The sequence below is a fragment of the Dermochelys coriacea genome, chromosome 9 (assembly GCF_009764565.3).
Source record: "Dermochelys coriacea isolate rDerCor1 chromosome 9, rDerCor1.pri.v4, whole genome shotgun sequence".
Classification (NCBI taxonomy): Eukaryota; Metazoa; Chordata; order Testudines; family Dermochelyidae; genus Dermochelys; species Dermochelys coriacea.
This window is the reverse complement of record NC_050076.1, coordinates 13,002,990-13,009,695: the sequence shown is the minus strand read 5'-3', so window position 1 is coordinate 13,009,695 and position 6,706 is coordinate 13,002,990.

The window sequence follows — 6,706 nt, the reverse complement described above, 5'->3', positions numbered from 1 at the left end:
TAAAAAACCAAGATACATCCTTTCAGATAAATCACTTGATCAGCTTTTTTTTAAAATGTATTTTAATCATGTGTGTTTATCCTTGTGAATTTTTAAACTGTGATAATTTATTATTGCAAAACGACTATTTAGGCATGATTAAAAAGATAGTTCTTCACATCCCCAATAGGAATTTTAAAAATAACCTCATCTAGCTATCTATAGGATAATTAAAAAATAAAACATGGCACACATGATTTTTAAGCAACTACCTGCTTCCCTGCCAAAAAAGATGCCAAAAGGTACATTTTTTTCATTGAGATAATCCATTTTATACCCCACATCTGTGGTTGACCTCAGACAGCTATCTAGAGGTAAAAAAAATGAAGTGCCTTGTTTCCCCTAGGACTTTACAATGAGACAGCTACTCATACAAGGCCACTTATCTTGATCTACAAACTTTTTTTGTGGTGAAAATATAACCCCTAGTTTTACTGCAGCAGTACACAAAGCCAGGCACAGCCCAGTAAGTTACCAGTTGCTCAGAAGCTCTTACTAGCGGCCATCTCAGCCTCCACTTTCCATTCCCACAGGTGGCTAGTGTGTTGCTTTGCTACAGGTCCGAGAGAAAACCAGACCCCAAACATTGGCTCACTGTCATGATTTACCACTCACAATTCAACCATTTTCTTTCAGTCTGAATGACCTAGTTTAGAATAAGGGCAAATGGAGAAAGAAGAGAAACAACATTATATGTCCCTTCTAACATGCTGCACCAGCTCCACCTGACAAAATGGCACTTCCCCCTGCAAATAGCCAGACTCCTTAGAAATGTGAAGGTCCTGTACGGATAGGGTTGCCATCCCTCCAGGATTGTCTTGGAGTCTGCAGGAATTAAAGATTAATCTGGAATTAAAGATAATGTCATGTGATGAAACCTCCAGGAATTCAATCAATCTAAGTTGGCAACCTTATGTACAGAGATGATGATTGGATGCTCCATCCATTCAACACATATTCACCAAGAGAACTCCCTGGAAACGAGCACTATCGTCATTTGCTGGAGCGATTAATTCAAATTTCCCTTCCACCACTCCACCACAATTCCAGCCCACCCTGTCATTTCACTAGAGACCACCCACTACTTAATGTTGTATCAGTCAAGCAGAGATTACAACTAGCTGACAAAAGCAGAGTGCACATGAATCATATGGGTGTCCAACCTATGCAGAACTAAGGGGAACACTGGCAACTTGCCAGGAGCCAGAGGGAAATTTGCATATCCATTTACAAAAATTGTGCAACTGCTTCTTTATTTGTCTCCCCTTGTTATTCAATTTCTTTTCCTAGTCCTTTCTCACTCTTTTTCTCTGGCTTGCCTCGCCATCTTTCCCCCTCCATTCTTAAACCGGACACTTTACAGTATTCTGCTCACTATCTCCAACAGCTCCATTCCCATTTTACTCTGCCTTCCTTCATCATCACCTTCCTACCACCTCAGTTTTTCCAGTGCTTTTCAATTTTCCACCCCAGGGCCACAGACAGTTGGAAAGAACCTCCTCCAAATAGCCATACTGACCATAGCCACAATGCGCTGAATACAGGGCCTTGCTTTGCTCCCACTGGAGTTGGTCTTGTATGTGTGAGGCATGCCTCATCCATCCAGTGAAACTCATTCTCCTCTTTGCTGACTGGAGTTGGCAGGTGCAGTGAGGAACTAGCATTGGTTCACCACAGGAAACAGGACTGGGATAAAATAGCTGGTAGCTGGCTAGGAAGATGGGTTGTCATATTTTCTTAAATTAATGGCTTAGTGTAAAATGACTCTCTAGACATTGCTTTCCCTCAGAGAGATGAATTTTGCCCTTTTCCAAGTTAAAGATTTAGAACATGCTCCTTTCCATATTGCCCTAGAGCAGTGGTCCCCAAACCATAGGGCATACCTCCCTAGGGCGGATGTGGAGAAACATTGCGGGGGGATGGGCGTGAGTCCCGGGTCAGCCGCCAACGGAGGGAGCTCCACCCAGCCCCAACCCCATTCCAACCCCAGCCATGGCTTCATTCTGCCCCATGCACTGTTCCTAGCCCAGCTCTGCCCCCTGCCACAGCTCTGCTCGGCCCACTGCCCCCTTTTACTCTCTGCCTCCAGGCCAGCTCCACCTTCAGGGACAAGGGCCTCTGCTGAGCCAACTGTGCAATAATGGAGGGGGAGCACAGATAGATCCCATTACTGATAAGAAGGGGCACAATAGGAAAAGTTTGTGCACCAATCCCCTAACTCAGCACCCTGCACCTGAATCAAGCCCTTGGTATTAGATAAATGCTAATGTGACTTATGTTACCAATGGCAAAGAATGGGAAAGCAGCAGCTTTTAGGGGAGAACTGCAACCACTAACACGGGTATAGGCCATACCAAGCAACTGTGATGAGCTTCTAAACCCACTTCCTAGATTTAGAATGGATGCTGCCTAAAGTTGGAGACATGGAGTTAAATCCTGGTCCCACTGAAGTCAATGGGAGTTTTGTGATTGACTTCAATAGGGCCGAACTTTCACCCTGAAACTTTGTATAGTCCAAAAGGAGAAGGTGCCTTCTGCCCACAGTGAATGCTCCACTTACCTAGTAGGTACACAGTTGGCAAGACATGCAGACACTACTTGTTACTGGATTGCAGGCAATATGCCCGATTTTTAGATTGTAAACTCCTTGGGACAGGGGCTAGTTGTTTGCAATATGGCTGTACCTTGTCCTGCTTGGTTGCTTCTGCAATAAGCTATATAGAGATATTGCTTAAAGTATGATGTTTAAATCCTGGTGTAAGACTGAGCTGAGGAAGCTTGCAGGGCTGCTGTCCATGCTTTACCAGCTTAGAAGATAAATAGAGGATCTGAGAGTGAGATTTTCAAAGGCATCATTTTCAATGGGGATTAGGTGCTAACTACCATTTGTGCCTTTGAAACTCGCCCCATCCTTCTACAAGGCTGACACCCTGGCACTCTTCAAGAAGCACCCAACACACACACACACACACACACACACACACACTATTGTTTCTCAGAAATGAAATCTTAACAATCTGTACAGACATCCGCTCTAAGGATCATGATCCCACTGTATAATTTGCTGCATCTTTGTTTAATCTTCCTTTGAAGGACAGGATTTTAAGGAAGTTTGTGAGTCTTTGCTTCTGTAGATAGCAAAGGCTGTACATTATCATTTACTCAGCAGACTATGAATCCGACTGCCTAATCTGAACTTTTTAACAGCTGTGTTTATTTACTAAAGTAGTAAATTGTTTCCTCTAAAGCACAGAGGGGCTGGTTTGAACAAACTAAAATCTCTGCAATTTGGTCAAGGATCTTTCTTGCATATGGCTTCTCTTGAAACTATACATTTTTCTATCACTGGAGTATCTGAATTATAGATAATTTTAGGATGCAATCTTTGTTTTAATGACTCCTCCGGCTGTTGTTTTGTACAGTGGAGAAGGAAGGCGAGAAGTACAGCAAATTGGCTTACAGGAAACTGACATAATAACACCACTGTGAATCTTACTAAATTCACTCAGATTCCAAGCAGCATTTCTGTTTCCTGTTCAGGGCCCCATTCAGATTACACACATCACTCAAATGCCACGTCTTCTGCATATTTCTTTTAATCTCTCTTTGTACATATAGGAGTCATATACTGAACCAACACTAATTAAAACCAACTAATAATCCGGCTCATAAGGGTCATCAGAAAAACTTCCTTAAAAGAGACACCTGCAGCCTAACACTCTTAACCCCACCCTGTAAACCCAATCGATTCCTCGCCCTCACCTGTGGAAACAGCCTTGGAAAACAGGTGAACCTTGCAGGGGGTGTTGGGAGCAGGGGAAGGACTTCAAACCTGAGAACTCATCCCTGAAACTGGCCTGCAAGCATCCCTTCCTATTCAAACCAGGACGGCCAGTACCTTAGATGCCTAAACTGAATCCAATGACAGTCTGATCTTTGGGGAGAGAGTCTGGAGAGACAGTCTTTTATTTTGTCAGGAACTGAACCATTGAGGGTTTTATTATAGGTACAGTACAAACCTACACCTTAAAATTTATCCAGAAGCCAGGCCAGACCACACAGTGCACGTTTCATGTGCTCACTTCAGGAAATGTTGCATAGTAAGTGGGCAGGTATTGTCATAATTATTAGAAGCTGAACTTGTCAAACAGTCTAAGGTGGAGCTCACTGAAGTAATCCAAACTGAGGTGTCAAAGATCTGCATAATTGTGTTGAGGCCCTCCTCCAATGGGAAAAGAACACATCCTTCTTGCTATGCTCTATTGATGAAAACAAAAAATGGTTACTAACCTTCCATAACTGTTGTTGTTCGAGCTGCATTGCCCATGTCCATTCCATTGTAGGTGTATGTGCTCACCACATGCACCAGTGGCGGAAGTTTTCCCCTCACTGGTATCCATAGGGGACTGGCTGTAGTGACCTGAAGTGGAGTGCGTATGTGCCGGTACAAGGGGTGCTGCTGACTCTCCCATCCCTCAGTTCCTTCTTGCTGGAGCTCTGACAGAGGGGAAGGAGGGTGGGTTATAGAATGGACATGAGCAGCACATCTCAAAGAGCAACAGTTACAGAAGGTTAGTAACTTTTTTTCTTCGAGTGCTTGCTCATGTCCATTCCATTGTAGGTGACTCCCGAACAGTATTTCCAAAGGTGGGTAGGAGTTCATGGACATGTCGATTGCAACACAGCTTTGCCAAAGCCAATGTCATCTCTGGCCTGCTGGGTGATGGCATAATGCATCTTGAACATGTGTATGGAAGACCACGCTGTGGCCTTGCAGAAGTCTTGGATTGGGACATGTGCCAGGAAAGCAGCCAAAGATGCCTGAGCTCTCATTGAATGAGCCTTCACAATTGGTGAAGGCACAGCCTGCGCCAACTCATAACAAGTACGGCTGCAGGTGGTGATTCAATTTGAAATCTTCTGAGAAGACACCATAAGCCCCTTTATCCTGTCAGCTATCTCAATAAAGAGCTGAGTCAATCTGCGGAATGGCTTGGTACACTCCAAGTAGAAAGCCAGGGCACACCTAACATCTAGAATGTGCAGACACCTCTCCTCGCTGGTCATGTGAGGCTTTGGACAGAACAGCGGGCGGAAGATATCCTGGTTGACATGGAAGTGCAACACCACCTTTGGCAGAAAGGTTTGATGGGGCCACAGCTGAATCTTGTCCTTGTAGAACACTGGGTATGGGGACTCAGTCAGGGCTTTAATCTCACAGACTCGTCTCACCAAGGTAATAGCTATAAGGAATGTGACCTTCCATGATGAGTGGGAAAGGGAACACGAAGCTAGAGGCTCAAAGGGCAGGCCTATGATCATGGCGAGGACCAGGCTGAGGTCCCATGGAGAACCGAGTCTTGGACCGGTGGAGAGAGCCTTTTTGAGGCCTTTCAGGAACCTGCTTGTCATCTCATGTCAGAATACCAACCTACTCTGGACATGGGAACGGAAGGCCGACATGGTGGCCAGGTGTACCTTGATCAAAGAGAAGGCAAGGCCCTGGTGCTTCAAATGAAGCAAGTAATCCAGGATGGAGTGCAGAGATGACTGGGCCGGGAAGATATTCCTTTCTGACACCCAGCAGGAGAAACGCTTCCACTTTGTCAGATAAGTTACCCCAGTGGAAGGTTTCTACTCTCCAAGAGAACCTGCTGCACCATGGGGCAGTTACGGCTAGGTCCATGAACATGCCGAACCAACATTGAGGAAGCCAAACTGGGGAGATCATAATGATCTATGCCTTGTGTCTCTTGATTTTTTTTAAGAGGACCTTGCTGATGAGTGGAATTGGTGGGAAGACGTACGTCAGGTCTCCTGACCAAGACAGGAAAGCAAGCCTCTGTCAAGACCTTGCAGAGAGCAGAACTGATACTTTCTGTTCTGGCTGGTGGCGAACAGGTCCACTCAGGGAGCTCCCCACTTCTGGAAAAGCATCCTGACTACCTCCAAGTGAAGGGACCACTCATGGTGAGAAAAGAAGGACCTGCTGAGGTGATCTGCTAGCATGTTCTGGACGCCGGGGAGGTGCAAGGCTTCCAGGTGGATCACATGTGGGATGGGAAGTCCCACAGATGGAGGGCCTCCAGGCACGGAGCCGATGAACGAGCTCCCCCTTGCTTGTTGACATAGAACATGGAGGCTGTGTTGTCTGTCAACACCTGCACCACCCAACTGGACAGGTGGGGAAGGAGTACTCGGAAAGCCAGACGGATGGCTGAGCTCCCCTTTTATATGTAGTGCAAGCTTCTCTCATGACCATAAGCCCCGACTTTGCAGTGTGCTAACATGCGCTCCGCAACCGAGGTCAAATGCATCCGATATCGGGAGACCATGGGTCATGTGTTCACAAATGGCACATCCTCCAACACCAGAACTGGGTCAGACCACCACTGCAGGGAGGTAAGTACCATGGCAGTATCGTGAGGAACTTTTCCAGGTGATGTCTGGGTGGGGAGTAGGATGTCACTGGTGTCAGTCAGGAGGGGATGTCATCTGAATCTCGTATGTTGAACAAGGTATGTGCAAGTGGCCATGTGACCCAATAGTCTGAGACAGACTCATGCAGTGGTGAGCAGATGGGCAGTGACGCTGGTGATCAGATTTGACATTGCCCTGCACCTGGCCTTTGGCAGGAATGCTCTGGCTTGGGTAGAGTCAAGGACCA